This window comes from Oncorhynchus gorbuscha, linkage group LG10 (genome assembly GCF_021184085.1).
Source record: "Oncorhynchus gorbuscha isolate QuinsamMale2020 ecotype Even-year linkage group LG10, OgorEven_v1.0, whole genome shotgun sequence".
Lineage (NCBI taxonomy): Eukaryota > Metazoa > Chordata > Actinopteri > Salmoniformes > Salmonidae > Oncorhynchus > Oncorhynchus gorbuscha.
Genome location: NC_060182.1, coordinates 37,005,080 through 37,017,859, shown reverse-complemented (window position 1 = coordinate 37,017,859; position 12,780 = coordinate 37,005,080).

Sequence of the window (12,780 nt, the reverse complement as noted above, 5' to 3'; positions counted from 1 at the left end):
CACACACACACACACACACACACACACACACACACACACACACACACACACACACACACACACACACACACACACACACACACACACACGCGCGCTTGTGCAAACACATGCGCATACACGGTGCACGCACACACACACACACATGTTTATGTGCACACACACACTACCCTTGTCTCTCTCTCTTTCTCTCTCTCTCTCTCTCTCTCTCTCTCTCAAACAAACATATTTAATGTGTGTTTCAGTTTAATTGACCTACAGAGACACAATATAAACACCCACGAAACACAATCCAGGAAAGTCCATCACGATATTTCCCACTTTACTGTAAACAGTACAGTTTTTCCCCCTCACACTTTGCTATCCATTCCACCAAAGACTATTGGGAAATGTCAGCAGAGAGGTTAGATGCTCCCTTCAGTGTCTAGGTTTGTCCCTTGACAAACAGTATCTAAAGATATTGGCAGAAACAAGACATCCAAAAAGCAAACAGCTAGCAGGCCAGTTAATTTACCAATAGAAAGATGATCAAATCAAATCCAGCGTGAGTAAAGTTATTTAACCATGAATCCCGTGACAGGATGTCACTATCCTTCTGTTGTTTGATATACAGAGCATTCGTAAAGTATTCAGACCCCTTCCCTTTATCTACATTTTGTTACGTTACAGCCTTATTCTAAAATGGATTCAATTGAATTTTTTACCCATCAATCTACACACAATACCCCATAATGAAAAAAGCAAAACCAGGTTTTTAGACATTTTAGCCCATTTACAAAAAAGAAAAAGAAAAACAGAAATACCTTATTTACATAAATATTCAGACCCTTTGGTAAGAGACTCGAAATTGAGCTCAGGTGCATCCTGTTTCCATTGATAATCATTGTCTGTTTCTCCAACTTGATTGGAGTCCACCGGTGGTAAATTCAATTGATTGGACATGATTTGGAAAGGCACACAAAGGTCTATATAAGGTCCCACAGTTGACAGTGCATGTTAGAGAAAAAACCAAACCCTGAGGTAGAAAGAATTGTCCGTAGAGATACGAGACAGGATCGTGTCGAGACACAGATCTGGGGAAGGGTCCCAAAACATTTCTATAGCATTTTAGGTCCCCATCATTCTTAAATGGAACTACTAAGAGTAATCCTTGAGCTGGCCGCCCGGGCCAAACTGAGCAATTGAGGGAGAAGGGCCTTTTCAGGGAGGTGACCAAGAACCCGGTGGTCAATCTAACAGAGCTCCAGAGTTCCTCTGTGGAGATGGGAGAAGCACTCAGAAAGACAAACATCCTGGAGTGGCCCAGCCTGAGCCCAGACTTGAACACGATCGAACATCTCTGGAGAAACCTGAAAATAGCTGTGCAGCGACGCTCCCATCCAACCTGATAGAACTTGATCTGCAGAGAAGAATGGAAGAAACCTCCCAAATACAGGTGTGCCAAGCTTGTAGCATCACCAAGAAGCCTCGAGGCTGTAATTGCTGCCAAGGAGCTTCAACAAAGTACTGAGTAAATGGTCTGAATACTTACAGTATTTAAATGTGATATTTTATAAATGTGCAAAAATGTCTAAAAACCTGTTTTTTCTCTGTCATTATGGGGTATTGTGTGTAGAATGTTGAATTTAATACATTTTAGAATAAGGCTGTAACGTAACAAAATGTGGAAAAAGTCAAGGGGTTCGAATACTTTCTGAATAAACTGTATGTCTATTTTTTCTAATGAAATGGGGGCAAACGGCCCATCATTCCACCCGAAGTTACTGTAAGGCCAAGTATATAGAAGTTGGAATAAAGTTTTAAGTTGTGCCTTTGAAATTGACTTTGTCTTGTTGTGCTGATGTATGGTCTTTCTCGTCCAGATGATAAACCCTATTTATAATATGGAATGGGTACCGGGCCAGAACAGTATTGATGTTTTATCTTTCTAAGAGTAATGTTTCTGGAAAATTCTGTCTAAAATAAAGGTCATAAAGAAGAGAAAGGGAAAGGAAAGGCAGTGATAGACAGAGAAGGAGAAGGAAAGAGAGGGGACAGAGAAGGAAAGGGAGAGAGAAAGAGAAGGAGAGAGAGAGAGAAAGAGAGAGAGTGAGAGAGAGAGAGAGAGAAAGAGTAGGAAAGAGAGAGAGAGAAGAAGGAAAGAGAGAGAGAGAAGAAGGAAAGAGAGAGAGAGAAAGACAAGGAACAAGAACTAAAGAGAGAGCAATAGAGAAGGAAAGAGAGAGAAATAGAAAGAGAGAGGGAGAAAGAGAAGGAAAGAGAAGCAACGGAAGAGAGAAGGAAAGAGGGAAAGAGAAGGAAAGCAAGAGCAATAGAGAAGGAAAAAGAGAGAGAAAGAGAAGGAGAAGGAAAGAGAGAAAGAGAAGGAAAGAGAGAGCGATAGAGAAGGAAAGAGAGAGAAGGAAAGAGAGAGATATAGAGAGGGAAAGACAGGGAGAAAGAGAAGGAAAGAGAGAGAGAGAAAGAGAAGGAACAAGAGAGAGAGAGAGAAGGAAAGAGAGAGAGAGAGAAAAAGAGGGAAAGAGAGAGTAAGTGGGAAAGGGAGAGAGAGAAACCGAAACAGAGAGAGTGAGAGATTATTTTAAATAATAGAGAGAAAAGCAAGCCATCTTCAATTGGCTCTGAGAAGATGGGGAATGGGGGATTCTACCCTGTGAGATAACATGCACCGGATTGCTTGCAACATATCGATCCAGTGCCAAAGGACATCACAATCAAGCTCATTTAAGCCTGACACAATACGGCCTTTTCATTAATAATTATCTGTTAATATGGGTGTGGTGTACAGAGAAGTGTGGGTAGAATATAAAACGTTCATAAAGCAGAGTCTACAACTGGGAATTGTATGAGAGAATAGTGTCTGCTCTCACCATATTAAATGATTGTGAATATGCATTACAATGGGCTTGAAGTTGAATTAAAAGGCTTGGCAAATTGCAGTTATGACCTTTGCATTTGGCCTCAAACTAAAAAAAAAAAAGATTTTCTTTTAGACAGAAACTGTGAATCAGTTGCAGAGTAAGATACTTATAGGAGGGTGCACCCCATCCTTGTGTTAAGATGCACAGTATAAGCAATATTGTACAGTATTTGGGCATTTGCCTTGCTTTCAAGTCTATTAACACAAGACTCTTAGTTGAACCAGGGGAATTCAACCTAGTGTACAATGTGCCATTTAAAAAGCCTCTCAGTGCCCTACTAACAGCTTTTCAGATAAAACAATTAGAGAGGGAGAGAGATGCCTTCGGATGCCAGGGGCCTGGATAAATCAACGGATCATTGGTCACACTGGATGATTCAATGGTCTGCTGATCACTTGTTGGTTCTCAGAAAAGCCATATTTTCTAGTTGTGAGAGACTGTAATACCTAACACTGCCTCTTTCAGGGCAGGTCCATGAGTATATGAGAGATTTCACTTTCTTGAACTGGTGTTTTACACAACATTGATTATCAGCAAAAATGAGTGCCGATCCAGGATCAACACAGCTAAATGACAATCCAGGATCAACACAGTTTAATGACGATCCAGGATCAACACAGCTAAATGATGATCCAGGATCAACACAGCTAAATGATGATCCAGGATCAACACAGTTTAATGATGATCCAGGATCAAACACAGCTTAATGACCATCCAGGATCAACACAGTTTAATGATGATCCAGGATCAACACAGTTAAATGACAATCCAAGATCAGCACAGTTAAATGACAATCCCAGCTAGTGTGTCAACAGTCCTCTGTGTCATATTCTGTATTATGTGAGTGGAGAGACTGAGATTTAAGAGAAGGGTTATTCTGTCTTCCTAAAAGGACTCGTTATTCCTAACTAGTGGCTGACAATAATGGTATCATTAGACTGCAGTTTGAGAGGAGGCCGTTCTGGCCATGCTGCTACTGTAGTGCACTTGTTGTCAAACTTATCAGGTCCCTTTTAATTACAAGAATAGTTTATGATTGATAACATTTCAATATCAAACTGTTATATACTAATTTTAATGACTGTATATGAGCGTTGATTGTCAACAGTTTTGACCCTTCCTGTACTGATTGACTGAATTGCACTACTGCATTGCCTTGAGAACTAACGCTCAGAAAACACATCAATGTTATTATAGACATGAAATTCCATCCATTGTCAGTCAAAGTTATTTTTCAGAATGGTCTAATGGTCTCTTGTTTGAACTAGCTAAGTGAATCTGCATAGCAACATTTTGTTTGGTTGTGTGCCAGGACATAGGCTGGTAGGAACTAGAGGCAGTTGGTGACAGTTGGTCTGAGGGTTGAGTTATTTAATAATCTATGAAGCTCCAAACCACTAATGAATAAAACTGGGTATTACATGGCAATGGATAGGTCCATACCCCATGTTGTTAGATGATGAAAGGGATAAAACTCGTTCAAGAGGATATTGGCCAACCAGGCTTTAATATGATGTGCTACTAAGCATAACATGTTAACTAACATACAACAAACGGGGCACCAAGAAAAACGAGTTCTGCCTCAAATTAGTCATTTTGTTCGTTTTTCTTGATAAACCCATTTGTTGGATTTTCATCATTGCTGTCAAACACCCCTCCTATTTGTGTTTGTTGCTGTAGCACAGAGGCCTACATGAACTCCCATATGAACTACTAGATTTTATTTGTTAATTGTATCCTCACTATCTTCCCATCTTGTTGAACCATCTGGTACTAGAACAAAGTCTAAATGACATTTTGCCAGTGCAATCCATAGGTTGGATAACTCCAAAGTAGCAGTAGACGGCTACAGTGGTAAGTGACTTGCCATCAGTGTTGACATATAAAATAAACAGTTTATATTTCAGATTCTTCCCCAAGGCCCTTTTGACAGTAGACGTCCTCTGTCTAAGTGCTCGGGTCCCACAAGGTGCACGTCGACACGTCTACATAGCCTCGCAATAAGATCACTCTCTTCCTGTTCCCTCTCTAACATAACATAAACTCCATTAAACAGCAGCTCTGCCCCACCCCAGGGCCTTGCAGGCTCGTAGCTCCCCTCCCGTCCTGCCCCACTTCCGGGCTCTTAGCTCCCCTCCCACCCCCAGCCCCTCCCACCCCCTGCCCCTCCCTCTGTGTTGAATTGGATGGGAGGTGGTTTGGATCACGATGGCTGGTGTACTCCAATATCCCATCCGGTATTCTCTTTTCTATTGATCGCCGTGATAAGTGACAGACAGAGAGCAGCATCCTGCACCGAGGTTGGCCTTGTGCATACTGATGAGATGTGATCTATCTGTCACACATCTTTAGCTGGAAGTGCTCTCTCTCTCTGTTGGCTGAGGGGCACTGAGGAAGAAATATCTCTGTTCTTTTGGATCACTACACACCAGACCTGGGTTTTAAATACTTGAAAAATATATTCAAATACATCTGTGTGCAAGTATTTGAACCCAGTTCTGAAACTTACCTGTTGTAGAAATGTCAGAGGAACAGTTGTTGAGCTGTAAATCTTACTGGATTTACAAGGATTATGTCCCTTTTATATGCATAGTCTTAGTTTTAAAGTCGTGGATTTTGGAGCTTACTGTGTTTGCACTGTTGCCTGACAATGTCCCAGAAGCTTTGCAGTTTTTTTCATGTCTGGATAAAAGAACAATGTCATCATAATTCCTAACAATTCAAATGTTTCTCTAACATCCTTTGTTTTGTTGCAACAAGTTAGAATGCAAAGTTCATACTCTGAGTGTGATCCAAGCCAGGGCAAGAGGAGCACACGTTTGTATTATCTCACCAGGCTTTTATCCATTGGGACTTAAAGAGCGTTTAAAGTTGATTTCCTTTGGGTGCTGCCTGCATTGAACATTCAGGCTGTTTGCTCTGTCTATTTAAGATTCTGTCTGAGTGACTCATCTTCAAACAGGAAGTTCAGAGCCAATTCACCACACACTCACCAGCCGGTGTCAAAACCTCTCACACTCCCCTATTCGTGACTGCTTTAGAGTTATTCAGTTCTTTTCTTTTTTATGTATTCCTCCCTGGAAGTGTGATTATGGTCTATTTTGAGTGACGACAATGTTAAACAGAGAATGGAGAAAGACTAACTTTTTTTATTTTTTATTTTTTATTTCACCTTTATTTAACCAGGTAGGCTAGTTGAGAACAAGTTCTCATTTGCAACTGCGACCTGGCCAAGATAAAGCATAGCAGTGTGAACAGACAACAGAGTTACACAAGGAGTAAACAATTAACAAGTCAATAACACAGTAGAAAAAAAGGTGAGTCTATATACATTGTGTGCAAAAGGCATGAGGAGGTAGGTGAATAATTACAATTTTGCAGATTAACACTGGAGTGATAAATGATCAGATGGTCATGTACAGGTAGAGATATTGGTGTGCAAAAGAGCAGAAAAGTAAATAAATAAAAACAGTGTGGGGATGAGGTAGGTGAAAATGGGTGGGCTATTTACCAATAGACTATGTACAGCTGCAGCGATCAGCTGCTCAGATAGCTGATGTTTGAAGTTGGTGAGGGAGATAAAAGTCTCCAACTTCAGCAATTTTTGCAATTCGTTCCAGTCACAGGCAGCAGAGTACTGGAACGAAAGGTGGCCAAATGAGGTGTTGGCTTTAGGGATGATCAGTGAGATACACCTGCTGGAGCGCGTGCTACGGATAGGTGTTGCCATCGTGACCAGTGAACTGAGATAAGGCAGAGCTTTACCTAGCATGGACTTGTAGATGACCTGGAGCCAGTGGGTCTGGCAACGAATATGTAGCGAGGGCCAGCCGACTAGAGCATACAAGTCGCAGTGGTGGGTGGTATAAGGTGCTTTAGTGACAAAACGGATGGCACTGTGATAAACTGCATCCAATTTGCTGAGTAGAGTGTTGGAAGCAATTTTGTAGATGACATCGCCGAAGTCGAGGATCGGTAGGATAGTCAGTTTTACTAGGGTAAGCTTGGCGGCGTGAGTGAAGGAGGCTTTGTTGCGGAATAGAAAGCCGACTCTTGATTTGATTTTCGATTGGAGATGTTTGATATGAGTCTGGAAGGAGAGTTTCCAGTCTAGCCAGACACCTAGGTGCTTATAGATGTCCACATATTCAAGGTCGGAACCATCCAGGGTGGTGATGCTAGTGGGGCATGCGGGTGCAGGCAGCGATCGGTTGAAAAGCATGCATTTGGTTTTACTAGCGTGTAAGAGCAGTTGGAGGCCACAGAATGAGTGTTGTATGGCATTGAAGCTCGTTTGGAGGTTAGATAGCACAGTGTCCAAGGTATATAGAATGGTGTCGTCTGCATAGAGGTGAATCAGGGAATCGCCCGCAGCAAGAGCAACATCATTGATATATACAGAGAAAAGAGTCGGCCCGAGAATTGAACCCTGTGGCACCCCCATAGAGACTGTCAGAGGACCGGACAGCATTCCCTCCGATTTGACACACTGAAATCTGTCTGCAAAGTAATTGGTGAACCAGGCAAGGCAGTCATCCGAAAAACCAAGGCTACTGAGTCTGCCGATAAGAATATGGTGATTGACAGAGTCGAAAGCCTTGGCAAGGTCGATGAAGACGGCTGCACAGTACTGTCTTTTATCGATGGCGGTTATGATATCGTTTAGTACCTTGAGTGTGGCTGAGGTGCACCCGTGACCGGCTCGGAAACCAGATTGCACAGCGGAGAAGGTATGGTGGGATTCGAGATGGTCAGTGACCTGTTTGTTGACTTGGCTTTCGAAGACCTTAGATAGGCAGGGCAGGATGGATATAGGTCTGTAACAGTTTGGGTACAGGGTGTCTCCCCCTTTGAAGAGGGGGATGACTGCGGCAGCTTTCCAATCCTTGGGGATCTCAGACGATATGAAAGAGAGGTTGAACAGGCTGGTAATAGGGGTTGCGACAATGGCGGCGGATAGTTTCAGAAATAGAGGGTCCAGATTGTCAAGCCCAGCTGATTTGTACGGGTCCAGGTTTTGCAGCTCTTTCAGAACATCTGCTATCTGGATTTGGGTAAAGGAGAACCTGGAGAGGCTTGGGCGAGGAGCTGCGGGGGGGGGGCGGAGCTGTTGGCCGAGGTTGGAGTAGCCAGGCGGAAGGCATGGCCAGCCGTTGAGAAATGCTTGTTGAAGTTTTCGATAATCATGGATTTATCGGTGGTGACCGTGTTACCTAGCCTCAGTGCAGTTGGCAGCTGGGAGGAGGTTCTCTTGTTCTCTCTTGCTTATCTAAAATGGTGAGGAAGTTACTTTTAAAGAATGACCAGGCATCCTCAACTGACGGGATGAGGTCAATGTCCTTCCAGGATACCCGGGCCAGGTCGATTAGAAAGGCCTGCTCACAGAAGTGTTTTAGGGAGCGTTTGACAGTGATGAGGGGTGGTCGTTTGACTGCGGCTCCGTAGCAGATACAGGCAATGAGGCAGTGATCGCTGAGATCCTGGTTGAAGACAGCGGAGGTGTATTTGGAGGGCCAGTTGGTCAGTAAAATAAACTTAGGGAGGAGGCTTCTGATGTTGACATGCATGAAACTGCAAAAACAATTCTCATGCAAGTGTCTTTCTATCCTCACACAATTTCAGCTCCATCAGTCACATCACATGGGAGATGTAGGAATATTTTAGGTCAGTTTGTTTATCACAACATTTTCATTGTTGTTCATTTCAATCATTTGCCAGAATTGGTGCCCTAGAACTTGCTTGCTGCTGTTATAACAGAAGACCCATGATCTCCTCAGTACTTCCGGCAATGCCGTGACATCGACGCTGAAGTCATCATATCAAAAGCTTCATTAATAGTCTTTACACTAATTAACTGTATTTTTAAGGTCATGATGTTGCCCCAGTCCACCGTCATCATGCATCACACATGACTGGATCGCACAAATTCCCCAAATCTCAATTTACGTAGACAGGAGACTGTTGAGGCGTGTTAATTGAGGTATTGAAATGACAGCTATCCACATTCAAACATGACAAGCCTGTCATCAGTAGTTAACACCATCATGTGGGCTTGTTTTTAGTGTTAATCACTCTCGCTTTTCCTCTCTCTCTCTCTCTCTCTCTCTCTCTCTCTCTCTCTCTCTCTCTCTCTCTCTCTCTCTCTCTCTCTCTCTCTCTCTCTCTCTCTCTCTCTCTCTCTCTCTCTCACTCTCTCCCCCTATCTCCCATCATCCATCTGACTGTCGCCCATCACACTGTGAGATTCAAGTGGCACGCATTCATATTCATAATAATATTCATAAGTTGTAAATTAGCATCAACACTCCTAATTAGTCACTGCACTCTATTCCAGACGAGAGGAGACCAACACATGACACAAAAATCAAACTTTACGCATTACAGCAGATATTAGCAAATGCGTACATACGCCTGCAACATCAGATGTGTGTTGAAGCATTCGAGGCCGTTAGGTGAGAACAAAGTTGGTGTCAAACATTTGTGACATGAGTTTTCAGCAGGGTGTGTTGCTGCTGGCTGTGGGGGTGGGGAGTGTGTCAGTGTGTGTTAGTTAGGCTCCAATCAGATGTGCACCAAGAAGGGCTGTTGTGAACAATTTTTCCACTGAGAACAAAGCCGCCCACCACTTTGATGGCAGCAGCTCTAAGTTTAAGTTACTGTAGGAACCGTGAATAAAGTGCTCCAGTTTCTCCCTAATCCGCTAAAAAGGACAAGACGAGAGGCGAAAAAAAATGAAAGGAACGGCCAATGTGCCTGAAAGCATATTGTCCCATTGCTGCTTACAGTCTCTATAAAATCAAGATATATGGCTAACATGGGTAACATGTTCCTATACCTGTGTAGTACAATGGTATTACAACAGTAGCAGCATTGGGCACAGGTAAAAGAGCATCTTAATGTAAAGAAGTGTTATGATGCAGTCTGAAAATGTGGAACTGGAGGATGAGTGATCTCAGTAGACTGATTCATCAGCTCATCTGAATCACCTCAATCAGTTCCTGATCTTCACCCTGTCAGAGAGAGAGAGAGAGAGAGAGAGAGAGAGAGAGAGAGAGAGAGAGAGAGAGAGAGAGAGAGAGAGGGGAGAGAGAGAGAGAGAGAGAGAGAGAGAGAGAGAGAGAGAGAGAGAGAGAGAGAGAGAGAGAGAGAGAGAGAGAGGGGGAGAGAGAGAGAGAGAGAGAGAGAGAGAGAGAGAGAGAGAGAGAGAGAGAGAGAGAGAGAGAAGCATAGGGAGGAGATGATCCACCACGTTGTGTCTACTGGCTGTGCCTCATCTGTATCTACTATGGTAATTTTGGATACTGAAACACTGCACTCTGGCCGCTTCAGGAAAACAGACATTGTGGATTAGGGCCTAATTACCCTTTCGTCTTCCTCCCCCTCACTGTATTCATGCTTATCATTTCCCTCAACAGGGACAACTGAACATTTTACTTTACATCCAGTCTGAACCCATCTACAATCGTATAGAATTCATTTTCTTTAAGCCTCCCTTAGTTATTACTGTTGCAACCTCGGACAACATTTTCCTGAGAAGCCCAATCTCCCCTTCTAACCACTGGCGAAATCCCCTCGCAATGATCGTAACCTTTCCTCGAGCATCCCATTGGTTCTTGCATTAACACCCCCCCCCCCTTGAGCAACCCATTGGTTCCTGTCCTGCATGGACGTCTCCCTTCGAGCGCCCCCCGGGCAAACTTAAAAATGTACCAATTGAAGTATAAAGAGTGGTTCCTGCTGATGCAGCAATGCCCACATTGAAGAATGCCCAGAATTGCAGGCCGCAATTGCACCCTTCCCTGTTAATCAGGAGAGTCTCGGGTTTGTTGTGGTGGACTGACTACAACGAGATGGCGCCATACTGTACGTTTTTGAGCTCCGACACAACTTTTCTATTTTGTGATTCTTTTGGTGTTCATTTTTTAATTGATTTTCACGAAATGTATCGTCTTATTTCTTGTTTTTATGTCTTGTGTGTTTTTGTTCTATCTGATATTATTTTTAGTACTACACGGATATTGATTACGTCATTGTTGGGTTTAGAGCTTGCAAGAAAGGCATTTCACTGTACTTGTGCACGTGACATTAAAAACTTGAAACCGTCATTACAATTGCTTCACAGGAACCTGTTAAAATGAAGGTTGTATTATGGCTAGCACTAGATGGCTCTGAATACACTGTCAGCAGGCAGCCAAAGTCACTAACCACTTTTGTGGCAAACTAGTGCAGTTAAATCGTATCCTGATGTCGACAGCATTGAAGAGTTGTATTCATAACATTGCTAACTTAGCTAGCTAACATATATTTCGAAAAAAACAAGTTAGTGTTAGCAACATTGGTTGGTCAATAAGACTATGAGCTAGCTATCCAGCTGAGCTAGCAAACAATGTAACAAAAGTATTATTTTGGATTCGAAAAATACTCCATCAACAGGCTTTGCATTTCAGTAATCACAGTAGCAAGTACCCCTGGTGCACTGTAGAATTATTTAGCCATTTAAACAATTTAGTTGCCTACAATTCTGGGGCTTAGCGAGGGGTCAATTAGCTGTATTGTAGCTAAGCAGATGTCCTGGTTTTCCAGAAGAGGAGATTGCATAATAAATAATTAAGAGATTATAATTTACAACGAAAAGGTATGAAATATGGTATGAAAATACACCTACAATCACAGCATTCAACCGGTGGAGCTCCTGAGGGGAGGCCGGCTCATAGTAATGGCTGGAAGGAAGTAAATCAAATGGAATGAAACACATTTAGTTTCCACGTGTTTCATTCTATTCTATATTCTATATATCTACTCCATTCCAGCCATTAATATGAGCCGTGCTCCCATCACCAGCCGCCACTGCGGTATACATGCATTTACAATATTCCGTTTGTCACGCCTTGGTCATTGTATCTTGTGTTTTTGTTATATGTTTGGGTAGGCCAGGGTGTGACATGGGTTTATATGTTGTATTTCGTATTGGGGTTTGTATTAATTAGGAGTGTGTATTAGTAGGGGTGTGTCTAGTTAGGCTTGGCTGCCTGAGGCGATTCCTAATTGGAGTCAGCTGATTCTAGTTGTCTCGGATTGGGAACCGTATTTAGGTAGCTTGAGTGCGCGTTGTATTTCGTGGGTGATTGTACCTGTCTTAGTGTTAGTCACCAGATAGGCTGTATTAGTGTCATTCGTTTGTTGTTTTCTTCTTCGTTATTTCATGTACCATATTAGCTTTATTAAAAGTCATGAGTAACCTACACGATGCATTTCGGTCTGACTTTCTACAAACAACAGACGAAGATCATTACACCGTTGCCATCTTAATGGTGATTCGGTATCAACACAGGGCTCCGGGCAGCCGAGCGGAAATGGAGGAAAACTCCACTCCCTGCGGACCTGGCATCCTTTCACTCCCTCCTCTCTACATTTTCCTCCTCTGTCTCTGCTGCTAAAGCCACTTTCTACCACTCTAAATTCCAAGCATCCGCCTCTAACCCTAGGAAGCTCTTTGCCACCTTCTCCTCCCTCCTGAATCCTCCTCCCCCCCCCCTCCTGCCTCTCTGCAGACGACTTCGTCAACCATTTTGAAAAGAAGGTCGACGACATCCGATCCTCGTTTGCTAAGTCAAACGACACCGCTGGTTCTGCTCACACTGCCCTACCCTGTGCTCTGACCTCTTTCTCCCCTCTCTCTCCGGAAGAAATCTCGCGTCTTGTGACGGCCGGCCGCCCAACAACCTGCCCGCTTGACCCTATCCCCTCCTCTCTTCTCCAGACCATTTCCGGAGACTTTCTCCCTTACCTCACCTCGCTCATCAACTCATCCCTGACCGCTGGCTACGTCCCTTCCGTCTTCAAGAGAGCGAGAGTTGCACCC